Here is a 20,953-nt window from a genome sequence, read left to right on the forward strand (position 1 = left end):
AACATTGGTTGTTTTGTTCCAAAGTTATCAAACCCTGATTTGAAAACTATATAAGGGGGAACTCTAGCAACTAGGAAACCTAATCCCCATACCTCATGTGTGATACTAGTTGCGACTAGAGTCGATTATCATTTAACCTAGGTTTTTCCTAAAACCATTATATGTTAACGACTTAAATACTTCATTGGAATTCTGGAGCCAGACCCAACTATTTTCTATGTAGTTGCATGTTATGATCTTACTTGTTCTATCATATTGAGTATTATCTTCTCTAAGATTTGCTCGAGATTTATCTCTGATAGGTAAGATATAAAAGTAATCACAAATCTCTTCGTCCCATTCTTTGTGATTCCACAATAACTTGTTCTACTACCATATAATTAAGTTATTGTGAGGTGATTGATATTTCTAGGTTGTTCTTCGGGAATATAAGACCGGATTATCAATTGGTTCATGTTCACCTTGATTTATCAAAAGACGGAACAAACTTCGTGGGTATTTCTGTGGGAGATAGATTTATCTATCAGAATAGACTTTTCTGTGGGAGACAGATTTGTTTATCAAGTCTTTGACTTTAGTTCGTAGCAACTCTTAGTTGTGGGTGAGATAAGCTAAGGGAATCAAGTGTGTAGAGTCCTGCTAGGATTCAGAGGCGTAAGGAACGCGACTGTACCTTAATCAGTGTGATATTGGTTATGCCTCAACTACATTCCAGTCCGAAGTTAACTTGTAGTAGGCTAGAGTCTGTAGCGGCTTAAAACAGTGTGATGTTCAAATATGGACTAGGTCTCGGGTTTTTTTTGCATTTGCGGTTTCTTCGTTAACAAAACTTCTGGTGTTTATGTTATCTCTTTTCCACATTATATTTGTTTATATAATTAAAATATAACAGGTTATGCGTAGTTATAGAGGTGTAAATTGGGTTGTGCCAGCACGAGCGCAACCCAGCCCAGCACGCTAAAATATGAGCCCAGCCCAGCCCGGCACAACACGTGATTTAGCCCAGAACGACCCAGCACGTTAGTTTCGTAGGCTGTGTTGGGTTAGCCTAATCGGCACAGTAGCACAGCACAACACGCGGCAGGGATAAACACGTGTCCCAACACAACACAACACGTTAAGAAAACATGTCATAGCATGCACAAGTACACCATATAATAAGGCATAATACATGACATTTTGTGTATATTTCACAAAAGAGTCACTATTCTAACTAGTTTTTGACATTTTATGTTGACTTATTTTTATAACAACACATATAATACCTAAATATTTGGAAAATATATTTCAATGTCGTTGTTATAATGTCGTTACCTATATTTGACTAGAACATTAATTTATATGACAATGATCCAATTTTATATTTGATGGGCAGTTTCTTTTGATTGAATAAACCTGTTAATTTTACTTGAAATAATTTCAAATGATATATTGTCTATTTAGATTCTCGTAATAATGTCCGACTTAATGTATACCATTAAGTGATTTCAAATAATTTATAGCACGTGTGCCAGCACGTCACAACACATTTATTCATGTGTTGTGCCTGTGGGTTGTGTTGTGCCTAGATTTTGACTAGTAAAGCACAACACGACACGACATGTTTAAATCGTTGGCACATCACAACATGGCACATGGCACGTGAAGCACGCTATTTCATGTGTCGGGCTGTGCCGGATCGGCACGTTTTACACCTCTACGTAGTTCAATCAATTGGTGAATCCAAATTTTGGTTGTTGATTGAAATTGATCGACACTTGAACATTGGTCTTTGGTACCGTTCAAGTTGTTTCTCATAATAATCAATCTCACAAATTCTATTTGTTTGTTTTGCTGATTACATTGAGAAACAGAGATATAACTCTTGGATATATCTATCTTGATTGAGCCTGACTGTCTAGTTGATGCTCTTGGAATTATATTAGAGTTAGTCCATACAGATTGCTTAAAGAACTATTGGGTGTGGTTGTTAGACCCCTTCCTTTTCAATTGGTATCAAAGCAGGCAAACACTCTAAGACCTTATAAGTCTGTGTTTGTAGCAATCTGATTTCTGCGGATAGATGCTCGTAATTACGCACGTAGAAATGTCTTCCAAAGTTTTTGACTATGCGAAATATCTTGGGATTACCTCAACGGATAACTCATTAGTTGATTCTTCTGAATTCCGAGGTAAAAAACTTTTGCTATCAGATTCTAATAACATTCCCTCTAAAGTGACAATTGGCACTATGTCAAAATCTGAAATGCAACTCACCAGAAGTTAAAAATAATCTGCTGAGATTATTGATGTTCAAGTCTCTAAAATAGATCTCTTGAAGAAAAATATGCTAAGATCGCTGATGAACTTGAGAAGTCTCTCAATAGAGAACGGGAACTCTATAGTATCGTTGAGTCTTTTTCTAACAATATCGAAAATCTTGCTCAAGAAACTACTCTACATCGCGAAAATATTAGTATGCTTAAGGATATTGTTAAAGAAGATTGAATTAGAGAAAAACGTTTAATTGAGACTCATTCATCAGAATTGAACAACTGTCATGTTGAATAAGAGAAACTTGTTTCATCTTTTTTATTATCCCAGGAACAGTGTAACTCCTTGAAAAGGGAAAATTATGTTTTAATAAGTAAATCTTCTTCAGTGCCTATCTCTAATACGCATGTGGTATTGCCTAGCCTGGAGAAATTTTCTTCTAAGGAATTTTCTGCTAAGAAACAGTTACGTGACTTACAGTATTCCAGAAAGGCCATGAATCTGAAACGAGATGATTCTAATGTCTCTTATCCATGAACTTGTTCATTATGTGGGAAAAGGAATCACAATATTACACATTGTTTTGCTAGAAAGAAACAGATTTCTGATCTTCAAAATCTACTTCTTTTTATCGTTGACAGAGTAAATTGCCTGACGGCATTTACAATGGATTTCATTCATGTAGAAAACCAGATCTCTCATGCACAAGGTTTCCAAGGTCACTCTTCTAGAAATCTTTATAGGAATTGTGTCTCTCTTAATGGTTCTAATCTCTAAGCCAAAAATGTACACATTACCGGTGCTTATGAGAATAAGTCTGTTAAATCTAAGTTTAGGAGATAGAGATTTCTTAACTCTGATCCTATGGAACCAATCTCTAGAGGTCCTAGACTTAATCCTCAGAAAAATCCCTTTGACGGATATTATAAAAGGTCTATGTCTATTTGCTCTGGAATAAGAAATTATCGAAGGAAGGTAAGGAACACAAGGCTCAAACATTCAGATGGTATTTACAACCCGTCTCTCAATATTCTTGGTGGGATTACATCTCACTCTGCTACCTATCTCTAGGTAATTTCATCCTTGTATCTAATTTGAGAGTTGCAAGGATGATATTTACGAGATGCTCAAATCTACTGTAGATTACCATCTGTCTTGTGTTTGAAATAATTATTTTCTTCTTTTGTGAATGTTGAGTCATATCTTGACTCCTAGTAACTATTGTATCTCTTTCATATGCTTTGATTTAAAGTAAATCTTTTAATTATTGAGCTATGAAAATATGAGATATCTGAAAATAGAGTGTATTTCCTTATTATTGGATCTTTTCTGATCCATTAACCTTCCATAACTGGTCCAAGAACGTCCGTGTCTTATGCTTGGGAGTTCACAGGGTTTCCTTAACAAGGGTGTTATTCTCTTGTTCGTAAACATATATATATTATATTATTTTTCCATCCCTAACAAAAATATACGGAGAACTCTTCAAGACCTCAGGAAGTTGTGAATCTTGAGATGAAAGGAGACGTTAAAGGATACGATTCGATTCAAGATCTTGTTTTGAAAAAGATGATTGCAAAGAAAGAGTACAACTCCTGGATTGGTGAATCTGTCAAGGATTTAATTCATTTTTATAACGACTCAAAGGTCGAATTTGCAAATCTTCAACTGCAAATAAATCAACTCATTGATGGTCAGACCAAAATCCTTGAAAATCAAAAAGTCTTGATACGGAATCAGAAGAAACTCATAGTGGACTGCATCAAAGCTAGGCAACTTTGCCGTATTGTTGACCGAAAAGTAAATGTTCAAACCCATGAACATGGAATCTTTACGGTCAAAAGAATCAAGGATATCAACGATACCTTTTATGATGGAAAGGTATGAAGTTATCAAGGAAACTTGATTTTTATGTTTGTCTAGGAAAATTCTTATGAGAATTTATTCTTGTGTTTTAAGAAGGATAACTAGGGTTTGGAATAGCAAATATTGTGATTACACATAGCTACTGCCAACGATTTTCATCTTGCAATGTTTTAGATTTATTTATTTAAATTCTAAGTTATTTGGAAGATGATTTTGCATTATTAATCTTTACTGGTTTTATATATTGCAAAAAATGTTACGACATCTGTGTGTTTACATCCGTGAACTATGATTGTCACATAAATTTCAAAAGTTAACTCTATCACGTCATTATCCAAATATTGATAAAAGATAGAATGAACTTTTGAGTATTCGACAGTATTGATCTTTCGCTGATCCACTTCTATGTGAAAGTACTGTATGGCTCCGTACGTTTTCTTAAATTAATCATTAAAGTTCCTTTGTGATTAATTTAATTGAGTTTTCTGGATACAAATTCACGTTTCATGTAATTTTTAAATGTCTAAAGAAATCCTTCTTTTCTTGTAAAAGTAAGGTCACTCTTGTTGTTCTTTCGGGAATGACATTTTATGGGGGAGAGTTCTTAATTGAACTTGTTCTTAATTTCCAAATCTTTGTGGGGAGTGCGGCTGTGGAATATTGTAGGAGTTATCTTGTATTTTTATAAACTCCTTGATGAATACATTAAATTTCGACTATGTGAAATTATCGAACAGAGTTGATATGTTCTCTTTTAGTCATGAAGTATCTTTGTGAGAATTTAATTATGATCCCGTTAGTTTTCGTACCTTTGCCAATTTATATTGACAAAAAGGGGGAGAATTATTTTTTAGTTCACACTACATACATATGGTTTACGGATCATTATGTAAGGGGGAGTGGTTTTCATTGTGAGATGAAGTATTGATGAAGGGGGAGTGATACATATCATTATAGTATTATTGTCAAAGTTGTGATAAAATTGAACTTTGATGTTGTGTAATAATACTATGACATTGTATAACAATAACCGAGAACGTCGGTTTTCTTATTGTTATGGCTACATATCTTCAACAACTATGATGCTGAGTTGAACACGTCCAGAATCACTGGAGTACTTGGAGTGACGAAGAATTCAAGTAATGTTGAAGAACCAAGGAAATCAACCATTTGGATGAGAAGCTACAAAGTTTATTTATTTTGTAAGTCCATGTGTATGGATAGTTTTGTCACTAAAATTGACAAAGGGAGAGATTGTTAGAGCATTGCTCGGTCAAACTCGCAAGCATTGCTATCTCAAGCTTGTTTGTCAAGTTTAGTTGTCAAAACTATAAGTCTTGATTTCTAGTCTACTTATAGCTATGTCTCGGATTAGGATAGAATGTGTAGTTGAGCTTTAGACTTCACGGGTTCATCGATTGAAGACGAAGATCTACTAAGAGGATCTTGGAGGAACTTCATCAACAAAAGGTGTGTGAAGAATTGAACTCATATATCACTCAGAAGTCTATTCTATTCTATCTCCTATTGATACTAAGTCGTATAGCTATATAGACTTTAATATTATACACATTTAATATTTTGAACTGAGTTTAACTCATTTATATCTTTCTCGAAATATGTGTTGGAAATATTTTTTCTTTAAAAGGTTCATCATTATTCTCAACGAAAGTCAAAAGATAATCATGTGAAAATCGCCTTGTAACATCTTACTGATTTGTTTGAGACAGTCATTTGATGTAGACGCGGAACATATCATATTCTGTTCTGCGATATTTGAGAATCGCCGTCAATACCTCGGTGTAGATCCGGCCTTTGTTCCATATCCCTAGGATATTTACAACTAGAAAATTAATCATTCTCAGATGTACTAGTGCTAGCAGTGCATCAAAGATGCAGTCATCGATTCTCCAGAGAGGCTACTAGTTTGCCAATTAATCATTCTCATATTGATCATTCGATCACTTGAAAATTTCTTATAAGCTAATATTTTGTGTGAGACAGCTATTGTCGTTTTCTAAGAATGTTTCAATGATTGAAATGGGAGTTTAGAATAATTAACCATTGTCTGGATATAGCACAGTATGCATACATGTATGCAAATTTTTGTAAGAATGATTCAGGTCCGGGAACGAAGTATGCATACCCGTATGCGAATAGTTTTAACTGACAAAGTCCGGGAACTAAGTTTGCGTACCCGTTTTCAAACTGTTTCACCCGATCGAATTTGATCCGGAACGATAGTATGCGTACCCGTTTGCGAACTGTCGGAAAAGATCAAGTCCGAAACGACAGTATGTGTACCCGTTTGCGAACTGTCAGAAAGGATCAAGTCTGAAACTTAAGTTTTCATACCCGTTTGCAAACTTATGAGGTTAAGTTCTAAAATTGGTTAAGTATGATTTCATACTCATGAACAAATAAATTTATAAATTAAGCAATGCAATATTTGCAAATCGTGGCTAAAATGTTCATGAACTGATTCTTTTGAATCTATCCGATTTTGCTTCAATTGTGTCTTGTATACTTCTATGAGAATATAAACAATTGAACAACTCTATGATTAACACAATTAGATTCATTTGATTATCATTTGATCTAGGAGTGTTAAGATGAACATGGTTAATACAAAAGTGTTCATATGGCTAACTTCGGTTAACTGTTATTGAGCCAACTCAATATACATGTTTATGTACGGTGACCTATATCTAAATGAAGGTATATTTCATTTGTGTGTAACAAGCTAAGACCATCTAATGGTGGAGAGATATTTCCTTGGTTTTGTGAAAACTTAGCTTGAATCTTAAATCGAGTTTTCATCCAACAGTGAATATTGATTGCTTTGTTCCAAACTTATCAAAACCTGATTTGAAGACTATATAAGGGAGAACTCTAGCAACCGGAACCTAATCCCCACACCTCACGTGTGATACTAGTTGCGACTAGAGTCGATTCTCGTTTAACCTAAGTTTTTCATAAAACCATTATATATTAACGACTTAAAGAGTTCATTGAGATTTTGAAGCCAGACCCAACTATTTTCTCTATAGTTTCGTATTCTGATCTTACTTTTTCTATCATATTGAGTACTATCTTCTCTAAGATTTGCTCGAGATCTATCACCGATAGGTAAGATATAAAAAGTAATCACAAAGCTCTTCGTCTCATTCTTTGTGATTCCACAATAAGCTGTTCTAATACCATATAGTTAAGTTATTGTGAGGTGATTGATATTTCTAGGATTTTCTTCGGTAATATAAGACCGGATTATCAGTTGGTTCATGTTCACCTTGATATATCAAAAGACAAAACAAACTTTGTAGGTATTTTTATGGGAGACGGATTTATCTATCATAATAGACTTTTCTGTGGGAGACAGATTTGTTTATCAAGTCTTCGACTTTGGATCGTAGCAACTTTTAGTTGTGGGTGAGATCAGCTAAGGGAATCAAGTGCATAGAGTCCTGCTGGGATTCAGAGACGTAAGGAACGCGACTGTACCTTAATCAGTGTGAGATTGGTTAGGGCTCAACTACATTCCAATCCAAGTTAACTTGTAGTATGCTAGATTCTGTAGCGGATTAATACAGTGTGGTGTTCAAATATGTACTAGGTCCTAGGTATTTTCTACGTTTGCGGTTTCTTCGTTAACAAAAATTCTGGTGTCTGTGTTATTTCTATTCCGCATTATAGTTGTTTATATAATTAAAATATCATAGGTTGTATATAGTTCAATAAATTAGTGAATCCAACCTTTGGTTGCTGATTGAAATTGATTGACACTTGAACATTGGTCTTTGGTACCGTTCAAGTTGTTTCTCATAATAATCAGGCTCACGGATTCTATCTGTTTGATTTGCTGATTACATTGAGAAATAAAGATATAAATCTTGGATATATTTTTTCCTTCTTTTCATTCTCTATATTTCTTTATTAAACCCAAATATTATTTAATTCACAGAATCAATTCCAGGAGAAAATCCTCCAAGGATATCTTTCCTGTTTAATGCAAGATAACTTCCTTTTTTCAAAACTCTCATAATTAATACTCGTAGATTTCTTGCTTATAAGGCACGGAGATATTCTTGTCTTAAAAATCTAAAATGTCATACAAAATCTCATCCAGAAAACCTTCACTGTTGAAACCAAAATTTCTCACCCAAACTATGTTTGAACATGAAGAAGAAGAATAAGGAGGAGGTTCCCTTATCCAAAGTACATGTCCCTTTATCAGTTTTTTTGGGTGCCTTTGGCACTCTTTTGAGCCATTTTTTCCACATAAGTTTATTTCTCCAAAAACACCTACAAATACTCAAAATAACAAAATAGGTACAAAAATATGCACTAACAAATTGGACAATTGAGATCAAATCAGACACAAAAACGTGTCTATCAAATACCCCCAAATTCATTATAAGCTAGTCCTCGAGCAAATCTAATCTAGAAAATAAAAATCCTAACTCACTGTCGCAGGCATCACGATTGCACTTAGCGTGTGCAACAATCCTTTGAACCCCTAGGTGGCCCTAGTAGCCGAGTTACAATCTCAGGTGGGTTTACAAGAGGTGTACCCACAAAACATTTACTTCTAATTGGTCACATGTTTCCTAAAAGCTACGAGGACATAAATTTTCTCAACCTATCACCTAGTAATTACGGTGCAATAGAAAAATCAACCAAAATATCCGCTCCACAACGGGAGAGATCCGTTCAACAACGAAATAAAAAGATCCGTTAAATAACTGGAAAAACATCGAGAGATAGATTTCCACTCAACAGCGGAGAGATTTCCACTCTACAATGGCGTTAACATCGGCAGAGAGAGACCCTCTCAACAGTTGTAGCATCGAGAGAGAGAGAGACTCGCTCAACAACTGGTCTTATCTGCTCGATAGCGGAAAAGAAAGTATGTGTGATGTGTTTGAACCAGTTCCAGAAAGGTGAAGATCCAAAAGTAAAGCAGACTAACAGAGCAACCAATATGCATTTCTCCTCAACTCTGTCATAGTGCTCAATAGAAACAACGTCGTCTCCGGCTTCATCCGTTGATGATAAACTCTTGCACTTCGTAGAAATTTGACAATGTATTAATTATTCTTTCTTGAATCTTCTTTATATATTTTTCTTCCCCATGTCCTTATTGAACAAAAACTAACTACAAAATGCAAAAATAAAATGAAATTGTCTTTCTGATTTTTTTTTTAAATAATGAAAAAATAAAACAAAATATGAAATTTTACTTGCCAATGGAAAAGGACTTTTGCAATTGATTATTCACAAATTTGCATCATCTTGTACTGAATTCTTTAAAAAATTTCATTGTTTGATTTTCTTTGCTCTTGTAACTAATTCTTCAACTTTGATTATGAATTTTTCTCTTCCTTCTACTGTTGCTTATAAACCTTGAACATCTTCAACTTTCTTCATAGATTTTGATGTCGTTCCGCTTGTTTATGATGAAAAGTTTTGATTGAGAGAGAGTCGTAATCCAGTAACTAAGACTTCATGATGAGGTTGATCTGCTTTTCTGGCATTTCCTCCTGGCCTAAATATCTCCAACATGGATGGTAAGGTCCATCACGATTACTCTTTCAAAGGTTATTTGCCTCTCCAGAGTGCCAATTTCTCTATAGTCTCTCTTAAAAATGTCAAATTCTATACCGTCTCTCTAGAATGTCAAATTCCCCAGCAACTCTAATTTCCATTTTTTCGGTGAGAAACAGTATGTAAACTTAGCTAAACGATTACCATGTGACACTAGAAGTTTCAATAATGCAACTAAAAGTTTCTCTCATACCCCAAAACTTAAACCGGACATTGTCCTCAATGTTCTAAAGATGAAAGCATGAACAAGGAGAAACTATTACCACTTGTGGGAAAGGAAATAAGGAAAGATAGTACCGTGTCACATGAGCATGACTTACCTCCAAAGAAGTGCTAAGTTTAAAGTCTTCAGCCAGACATCAAATACCACAAAATGGCTAATCACCTTTCAATCATATACCAGTATCTGAAACAGTTGTGGGTCAACAATATTAAGTAGAGTTGTCTCAAATATAAGACCCATATACTGGATCAGACAAATAAACAAAATGAGCAAAACCTTATCTAAGGTTTTTAAGGTTCGTTCAAAACAACTAGATTTATCTAGGGTGTCCATTTGGGCTTTGTATGAGTGTACGGATAAATAGGTTCAGCTGAACGACAGGTCTCTAATAGCTGGATTTCCTCATGGACAGTATCTGGAGGATCAGATTGTAGAGTTTCAAGTAACACCTTAGACGTACAAAGCTCGAATCCCAAGTTAGAGACTTCATATAGGGATACTTGACGATTACAAGAATCATCACTACCCATAAACTTAAGGTAATCATTACTTTCAGACATACCTAAGACTATTGATTGAATTTATGAGTCCTTAGAGTCTGAAAAATACTCGAGAGCCTCTTCTAGAAATTGATCACAATCATAAAGTCTTATAACTATTTCCTGAATTTCAGGTTCCCTAGAACCTGAAAAGTACTCAAGAGATTATTCGAGAGTCTGGGCACACATCTGATTTAAGAAACTTTATCATCAAATTCATCTAAGGTATCACCAAAAAAAGTGTCGTGCTAATGATCCTAAACTAAAGTGTTAATCATATTCACTTCTTCTAAATCATAAATCTCAGAAGGTTGTCTAATAACATTAAAGACATTTAGTTCAGTAGTCATGTTACCAAAATATATGTTCATAAGTCCAGTTCTACAGTTGATGACGGCATTAGATGTGGCTAAAAACAGGCGACCTAGAATCACCGGTATTTGAGCACTTGGGTCATGAACATACTAAGTATCTAGAACAACAAAATTCACTAGATAAATAAACCTCTCAACCTCAATATGAACATCCTCTATGACCACGAGGGACTTTGACAGACATATTGGTTAATTGCAGTGTCATTGTGGTTGGTTTGAATTTACGAAGACCTAGCTGGGTGTACACATGATATGGAAGTACGTTAATACTGGGTGATTACCAATTACACAAGATATGGTGGGGAATCCAGGGTCTTTATACTTAGGGTGTTTGATTCAGAAGGATTGAACTTACTTGAACAGTTAAAAATTATTTTTTTATGGACGTTAAGCTTACGCTTTCATGCACAGATATCTTTAAGGAACTTGGTATAAGCAGGCATTTGCTTAATTGCTTCTAATAACGGAATATTTATGTTCACCTGTTTAAATGTTTCCATTATCTCGTTGAAAGTCGACTCCTTCTTTGTTGGATTTAAGCACAAAGTCGGGCTTATCAGGAACCGCGCTGGACTCTTTGGAGACTTTGTCAGTCTCTTTAGTTACTGGCTCAGAAGGGTGAACTACAACATGTTCACTATCGGGCATGGTTACCTTGTTGTCAACTATCTTTCTTCTTCGTAGGGTTGTAATTGCATTCACATGACTTGAAGTTTTCTCATCATAAGATACTTCGAACTCCTCCAGGATTGGGTTGTGTCTAGCTAGGAAACTTACCTTTTTCTCTTAAAGACTCATTTATCTAATTAACCTGGATTTTTAACTTGGAAATATCCTGAGAGTTAGCATGGACCATGTTTTTATTGTCTTCTAAACCTTGTGAAACCGACTGTTAAAATTTCTCAATGCTCCAGATTAACGAGGCAAAAGACTCCTATTAACTTATGATCTTCTTGTCTGAAGGGATCTGAAATTATGCTTGTCCTGAAAGATTCTTAGTATAACCAAAACCTGGGGGAACCTGAGAGTTACTAGACTAACCTTGACTATGGCCCTTAGGCCATGAAAGTTTTTGATTGTTTCTCCAACCAGGGCTATACGTTTCTGAATATGGGTCAAACTTCTGACGGTTATCAGTTATTATAAAGAGCATGGGCTTGCTCTTCAATAGTTTGTCCTTTCCATAAAGGCTCTATTCTACCACTAGTTTGACTCAATTCTAAAGCTTCTAACCTTTTTGTTATAGATGCTTTTTTGGCATCTGATTCAAAAGATCCTTCTACCTTATTGATATTTCCTCTACTTAAAAGAATTGTTTTCTGGGGCTCCCTACTATTCTCCCATTGCTGAGTCTTTTCGACAATTTCATTCAAAAATTTCATCGCACTATCAACAGTTTTGTTTTCAAACCCACCTGTATACAAAGACTCAACCATGGTTATTGTCGAGTAATCTAAACCTTCATAAATGATCTGAACTAGCCTTACATTTTCTAAATCATGATGAGGACATTATGATAACAAATTTGTAGTACCCGATATTTTTAGTTACCGGTTAGGGTTGGGTTTTACTCAAATCAGCTTAGGTTATTGTTTTCTTTGGTCTAGTCTATATGGGTTGCTTGTATCAAAAATTTAGGGTGAAAATATAATCACCTAAATATGAGGAAAATTAAAAGACACTTAAAATAAAAATAATAAAAATGTGTATTAAGCATTATTGTTAATATTAGTATTAATATAAGTTTTAGAAAAGTTTAGGGAAAGAATTTTAGAAGTTGCAAAAGAAAAGGCTGGGAGAAGAAGAATGATATGGAGCTAGGTTTCATTTAGATAAGAAGAGTATGGAGAATCAATAGGATCAAAAGAACTAAATCCCCCTTCTTTTTGTATTTTGTTATACTTGATTTTAATTTAGTTAAATCTTATATCATTAGGATTCTAAAATCTATTTGTTTAATTAAATGCATCCGATTAATGATCAGCCTTTTATTAATGGTAGATAACACATAATTGGGATCACTGGTTAAAAATTTGAGAATAATCCATCGTAAATTCGTTGTTGATTGTTTGTATTGATATGGATGATGATTTCTGAAATTTCTTGACATATTCGCTTTATCATGTTTTTGATTGATTTAAGTAGTCTTGATAATTTTAAAATGATGTGTAGTCTATTTGAAAGTTGCAGGTTTACGTATTATGTTTCATATGGATTTGCTCAATTCCTGATTATTGTGAGTTTAATATGAATTGTTTGGTAATGGCATGTAGTCTGCCCAGTTTTTAGGATGATAGTACAAAATCATTATCTTTTGATTGAGTTGTTAGTTTACTGTGAATTTTGGTTATGTCATTACTTATTGAGTTATGTATGTTCTCCTAAAGTTTTAGGAAGATCGTAAAAAGTAATCACCCTGAGATGCATGATGTAGAATGTGTGCAGTTAGCTTGTTTGCATAAATGCTCAAAAGAAACTCATGTTGTTTGTCATATGTTGTTAAGCCATGGTTGCTTGTATTGTTTGAAAAAATGATTTAAAAATTGGAAATGAGTTCACGTTTTACTCTTAGATGGAGCATGGTTTTATGCTAACGGCGGGTAATGATCCCCGAGATACAAATGGGTAATGATACTTATGTAGGAACATGTGTTCCTAACCATCGGTGGAGGTTATTCATGCTTGATAACGAGAACGAAATGGGTAATGATCCCCAAGAGAAAATGGGTATGATCCCCATATGATTTTTTCTGACCATCGATGGCGACTGTCCGTGCCGGAGAAAAGACAGGTGGGTGCACGAACCAAGGTTTTCGTACCGTGAACTCATGCGTTGAAACTTAAATGGATGAATTGTGACTTGATGTGTTAAATCCCAAATGGATGATTAGTTGACAATAATATTGGTATTGTGGACTCATATTGAATAAATGAACTGAATGATTTGTTATTTATATTGTGAAGTCTTGTTTTGAAATCTAAATTAGATGATTTGTTATAAATAAAACTTGTGTGGTAATGTTGATGTTGAATATCTACATATCGGTGATTTGCTTGAAATTATGTTGTATACCCATGTAGTTTGTCACTTGATCATTGATATTTTTATGCATGTTTTGAGATTGAGGATTCATTCTACTGAGCTGTCATCTCAACCCAGTTGACATTCTTGAAGATTTCGTGGAAGTTGGAAGTGGAAATTAAGAAGATAGTTTAATCATTGTGTTGTTTTATTGTATTGCTTGAAATGTAATTTGAAATAATGTGTTTGGTAGAAAATATTATTAAGGATAATTAATGGATTTATATTCTTCAATTCATGTTATATAGAGATTTAATCATGCTTGGTATTAAAGTAAATTAGCAAAAATATGTATATGCATAAATCTTTTCCGACTTCCATATGGGTTTATATGCATAAATATTATTAAGGATAATTAATGGATTTATATACTTCGAGTTCGGACCTCCATATGGATTTGCCCTAGTCCGGAACTCGGGGTGTTATAAAATCATTGAACCTTTCCAAATACCGCTATAAAGATTCTCCCTCTCATGTTGAGCAAATTTGCAAATCTACGTCCTAGTAGATGATGTTTTGTGCCTAGGAAAAAACTTCTGTAAAAAGGCAGATGTAAGTTGTTCATATGTTTCAATTGAAACGAAAGTCAAACTGTATAACCAAGATTTTGCTTTGTCTCTCAGGGAAAAGGGAAATAATCTAATTTTCAATGTATCATCATCTAGGTCTTTAATCCTAATGGTGCTACATATTTCCTCAAATTCCCTAATGTGAAATTATGGGTTTTCATTTTCTTCCCCTAAAAAGACTGGGAGAATCTCTATCGTCCCAGGTTTCAGCTCATAGTTTGCTTTAGTGTCAGATAACTTGATATATAAGGGTCGAGAGTTCCTAGTTGAAAAGGCTGGGGTCTAACAACCGCACCCAATATTTCGATTAGCAATCTGTATGGACTAACTCCAATATACTTTTAAGAGAATCAACTAGACAGTCAGACTCAATCTTAATAAAAGTACATCAAAGAGTTATATCTCACTTTCTCGATTCAATACTTACTCAAGCAAATAGAAATATGCGAGTCTAATTGAATACAAGAGAAATCACTTGAACGGTACCAAAGACCAATGTTCAAGGATCAATCAATTTCAATCAACAACCAAAGGTTGGATTTACCAATTGGTCGATTCAACGCACAACCTGTGATATTTCAATTATATAAAAAAATATAATGCAGAAAAGAAATAACACAGACACCATAAATTTTGTTAACGAGGAAACCACAAATGCAGAAAAACATCGGGACCTAGTCCAGATTGAACACACACTGTATTAAGCCGCTACAGACACTAGCCCACTATAAACTAACTTCGGTCTGGACTGTAGTTGAACCCCAATCAATCTCACACTGATCCAAGGTACAGTTGCGCTCCTTGCGTCTCTTATCCCAGCAGGATACTACGCACATGATTCCCTTAGCTGACCTCACCCAACTAAGAGTTGCTACGACCCAAGGTTGAAGACTTTAATAAACAAATCTGTATCACACAAAAAAGTATACGGTAATAGGTAAATCTATCTCCCACAGAAATACTTACCAGTTTTTGTTCCATCTTTTGATAAATCAAGGTGAACAGGAATCAATTGATAAACTGTACTTATATTCCCGAAGAACAGCTCAATATTATCAATCACCTCACAATAATCTTAATCGACTAGCGAAAGAAGATATTGCGGAATCACAAACAATGAGACGAAGATGTTTGTGAATTCTTTTATATCTTGCCTATTGGAGAAATCAATCTCAAGCCAATCTTACGATTGTACTTAGTACGATAGAAACACCAAGGTCAGATCACACAACTACAAGAAAAGTAGTATTGGTTTGGCTTCACAATCCCAATGAAGTCTTCAAGTCGTTAACCTACAAGGTCTCGGTAGAAACCTAAGATTAAAGGAGAATCGAATCTATCGAATACAACTAGTATCACATAGGAGGTGTGGGGATTAGGTTTCCCAGTTGCTAGAGTTTTCCTTTATATAGTCTTTCAAATCAGGGTTTGTAATCAATGTTAGCTTAGTAACAAAGCATTCAATATTCACCGTTAGATGAAAACCTGATTAGATTCAAGCTAATATCTTTCAACCGTTAGATCGAAACTTAGCTTGTTACACACAAATGAAATGCACGTTTATTTAGGTTTGTGTAACCGTACCCAAACATGTACATCTAGTTGTTTCAACGGTAGTTAACCAAATGGTTAGCCATATGAGCACTTTCATATCAACCCTATTCTTCTTTACCATAACTAGTTCAAATGACTCAAATGAACTAGTTAGAGAGTTGTTCAATTGCTTAGATCTCATAGAAGTATACAAGACACAATCGAAGCAAAAATGATTTGATTGATTCATGAACTTTATAGCCGCGGTTTGCAAACTTGCATTCCTTAGTTTATATAAGTTTAAGTTCACGAATAATCGTTTTTAGAAAATAACCAACTTAAGTACACGGAATGGGTACGCGGATTTAAATACCCGGAATAAGTTTGTTTTTCAGTTCACAAACTCCAGCAGAAATTCTCGGGATGAGAACTTTCGACAGTACGCGGACTTGGTTCTCGGACTCTAGTTCCGGTTTTCCTGAGCAGCAAAGTACGCATACTTTAGTTCGAGGATTAAGGACTTATACACGTATGAGTTACCACACAATGTTTATATCCAACCATGGTTATATAATCTAAACTCTCATTTCAATCATTAAAACATTCTTAGAGGACGTTATATAGTTGTTGTTCACACACTATTTTTCATCAAAGATATTTTCAAGTAATTGAAACTTAATATGACTTTCGTCACTAGTAAAGATGAACTTGGCCAAAGCGAAAGCTTACCAACACATATTTCGAGAAATAGATAAGAAAGATAAATTCGGCTCGAAATAGCAAAGGTGTATAATCAAAGTCTATATAGAAAAACAACTTTTTTCTCAAGATAGGAGATAGAGTAGATAAACTTTTTGAGTGATAGATAAGTTCAAGTCTCCACATACCTTTTATTCAATGAAGTTCCACCATTTCCTTGAGTAGTTCTTTGTCGTTGTATGATGATCGCCATGGAGTCTTGAGCTCAGCTACACTTTCTATCCTAGTCCGAGACTTAGCTATAAGTAGACTAGAAATCAAGACTTATAGTTTTGATCACTAACATTGACAAACATGCTTGAGATAGCAACGCATGCGAGTTCGACCGAGCAATGCTCTAACACTAGTAGGATTCATCAAAGATTTTAAAGTCGTTATTTCTAGCACTATCAAAGGACTAGGAATACTTTTCTCACTAAGAGTCAAGTTTTCAAAACTGAAATTTCTGAAAACAGGGCTCTCGAAAGAAGAGTCTCTGAGCTCCTTGTTTCCGCAAAAGAACTACTAGGTTTTTCACTAATTAAACGACCTATATTGTCTCTTTTCCAAGCCCGCTCTCTAATAACCTTGGGCATATACTAAAAAGAACAATTCTGATTGGAAAGGAAGTTCTAAGAAAACACAGACAAGGATGACTCCACCAAAACAAGCTTATTGAATCTAGCAAACAAAAAGCATGATGGGTCCACTTAGATTGTTCTATACCAACTTCTAACCTTCCGAAATGCAACTATTTACGATTTTAGCGAACCTCTTGGGACGATCTGAGTTAATGTAAGTCAGAGAGAAGCATGAGAAGCTCAAAGGATCTTGAATACCTCTACCTTTGTGGTTACGTTTCCTTGGGTTACAGGGCGACGCGATTCAACTTACAGTAATCATTCTGAACCTCGAGTTAGGCTAGCTAACGAAGTAACCAATACTTAAAATCCTTTTGAATGACTTCTTATAAGATCGTTACCCTATTGGTCTCGTTCTAGTTAGTATTTTAAGCTTTGGTTCGCGTTGACAATGTTTTCCGAAGGCATGCAAGAAGGAAAATGTAATGAAATTCGAGTCCTTATCTTATATTAGCCAGTCCTTGCCCTCTACTAAAAATTAAAACCGTTTTCAGACCTCAACATATATGCATTACAAAGGCGTCTAATAAACCTGCTAAAAGGGGATTCGCTGGTGGTTAGAATCTTACCTCATGTTCCAGAAGGGAGATGAACATCTGAAGTCGACTCGGGCCACCGACTCCTATGTCAGTGTGCGAACCCGAGGGGCCGAGACAGTATTGGCACTGTCATCCTTCCATGTTGCAGTTTATATCAAATGATTTAATAAAGCATAACCTATCAAATTGAATGACAAATAATTAAGAAAATCATGTTATCAAATTAAAACTCTGCAGAAGCAGTGATTAAGTGAATAAATAATAAAACTAGAATAAATGGAAAAATTAAAAATTATTACCCATCAACCATGTTATAATAGTTTCCTTCATTGCCTTAGTTTAAAGCATTAGTTACCCATAATAAAAATTACATGCACTATCATATAAGAAGAATTATTTTTATTGATAAAATATGAGTTACAAAACTGAAATGATCTTCCTCAAATATTATTCCACTAATATATTAAAACTACCAAAAAGAAACTAAGTTCTCTCGGCTCTCAAAAAGATGTCCATGTTCGATCTCATTAACATATTATTTTATACACACCAACTTATTATTCAAACATATTCTCAAAATCTTATTCTTCATAATTAAAAATATCTTCGGGAATTTTTTCTTATTTTCCTTCTTTTATTTTCTATATTTCTTTATTAAACCCAAATCTTCTTTATTCGAAGAATCAAATACGCTCCACGAGAAAATCCTCCGAGGATATCTTTCATGTTTAATACAAAATAACTTCCTTTTTTTTCAAAACTACCATAGTTAATACTCGTAGATTTTCTGTTTATAAGGCAAGAAGATATTCTTGTCTTAAAAATCTAAAATGTCCTACGAACTGTCATCCAGAAATCCTTCACTGTTGAAACCAAAATTTCTCGCGAAAACTCTGTATGAAAATGAAGAAGAAGGGGATGCCCCTATCCAAAGTCCATGTGCCTTAATCAAACTTTCTGGGTGCCTTTAACACTTTTTCGAGCCATTTTTTCTACAAAAGTTTATTTCTCCAAAAACATCGACAAATACACAAAATAGAAAAATAAGTACAAAAGTAGGCACTAACAAAGTAGACAATTGAGATCAAATCAGACCCAAAAATATGTCTATCAGTGTCCAAACACTACCTTGGTCTATAAATAGTGAAGGTTTCTTCTAATCGGTTTTCTAACGTGTTGTTCAACTTAAGCATAAGGTTCTTCGTGATCTTTACCTCACTAATTGTGATTGAAAATTTTTTAAATTAAAAGGGTGGCCACCTATAGTTCTTTTATTACTATCGAATCCAAACTCTTTTACTAAAATATTTCAAAATTCAAAAAGAATTTGTTGCTAACCAAAATGCGGGAATGTTAGCTTTATTTTAGTTTAATAACAAATTATGTTTTGATTTAACTAAGTTGAATTAATGTAATCCTAATCAAAAAAGTTTAAGGTTTGTATGAAAGATGTTGAATGGAATATGCGGAACTAATATCTCTTTTGCTATTACAGGTGGCATAAAAGTTAATATGTATTGTTATGGGGTTGTTCTTCAACTGACGATGGCAGGTTGAAGGACACTTGTCCTTGTGAAGCATGTGGTGGGCTTCATTCTAGCCTCTTGTTTAAATAAGAACGATTTTTTTGGGACCATGGTTTTTTTTTGGGGGACCATGGTTTTATTTTTAGTAAGACATTTAGAAGTAAATCTAGGTCACCCCTTATCTAGATATTTATATTAATACCTAAACTACCCTCCTGATTAATTTTGGGTAATGATTAGTGAAATGATTAAGCTAAAGAAGTAGAATTATTGAGAGAGTAAAGTTAGAGAAGATGAAGAAGAAAAACATGAAAAAAATTTACCAACCACAACCGGAGGAAGAGCATTTGGGTTATTAGGTATGCTTCATACTTAGATAATGTTGGTTTAATTGCTCCAAACTTTCAAAAAAATGAAATTTTTTATGTAGATTTGGGCCAGTTCGGTTACCATATGTCAAGAACATGTAACCGAACACACCTGAAAGTGTAGTTCGGTTACGTTTTCCAAACACGCAGGTTACCGAACTCGCTCGTTAATGGAGGTTTTGGTCCTACAGTGTAATCTTCGGTTTGCCCGCAATGTAACCGAACTTTAGGGTCTAGAAGTTTGGTTGCTTTGCAAACAATAACTAACCGAACTTTACGTGAAAATAAAATTTTACCAACTGTACATAGTTCGGTTGGTTCGCAAACTTTTATCCAAAAGTGTATCTAACCGAACTCATCGATAAAAAAAAAAACCAAAATTACAGTGCTATATTCGGTTACCTAGTATAAAATGGTAGGTAACCGAACTTTGAACTTAACAATTTATTTGGGTACATCTTGTGTGTTCGGTTACATATCAAATTTCTCTACCAACCGAACTTAAAGTTCGGTGATATCCTTATTTTGCGAAGGAACCGGACTTATGGACTTGTGTTGTTCTAATACAAGGAGTTCGGTTAAAAGTATTTTTTGCGAATCAACCGAACTCTGAGTTCGGTTAAGAAAAAATTAATTCGTGATAACCGAACTTTTTGCGATGAAACCGAATGTTTTGCGACGTAACCGAACTAAAAGTTCAGCTGAGACTTGTTTTTTGCGATGTAACCGAACTTTTCTCTGGAAAAAAACCTCCATTAAACCTCTCTGCAACTTCCATTTTCAACTCATTTTGATGATTACTTCTCATTTATTCAACCAAAAACGAATGACAAGTAATGGGTTTGTGACAATATTTTTGTTAATGTTTTAAATTAAGCTATATATAGAGGTGGTGGTGATTGGTGGTGGCGGTAATCGGAGGTGGTGGTGGTAATCGGTGGTTGGTGGTGGTGATAATCAGAGGTGGTGGTGGTGGTAATCGGCGGTGGTGGGCGGTGGTGGTGGTGGTGGTAATCGGTGGTTAGTGGTGGTGATAATCGGAGGTGATGGTGGTGGTGGGCGGTGGTGGTGGGAGGAGGTGGTTATATATATATATAT

Source organism: Papaver somniferum, chromosome 8 (genome assembly GCF_003573695.1).
Source record: "Papaver somniferum cultivar HN1 chromosome 8, ASM357369v1, whole genome shotgun sequence".
Lineage (NCBI taxonomy): Eukaryota > Viridiplantae > Streptophyta > Magnoliopsida > Ranunculales > Papaveraceae > Papaver > Papaver somniferum.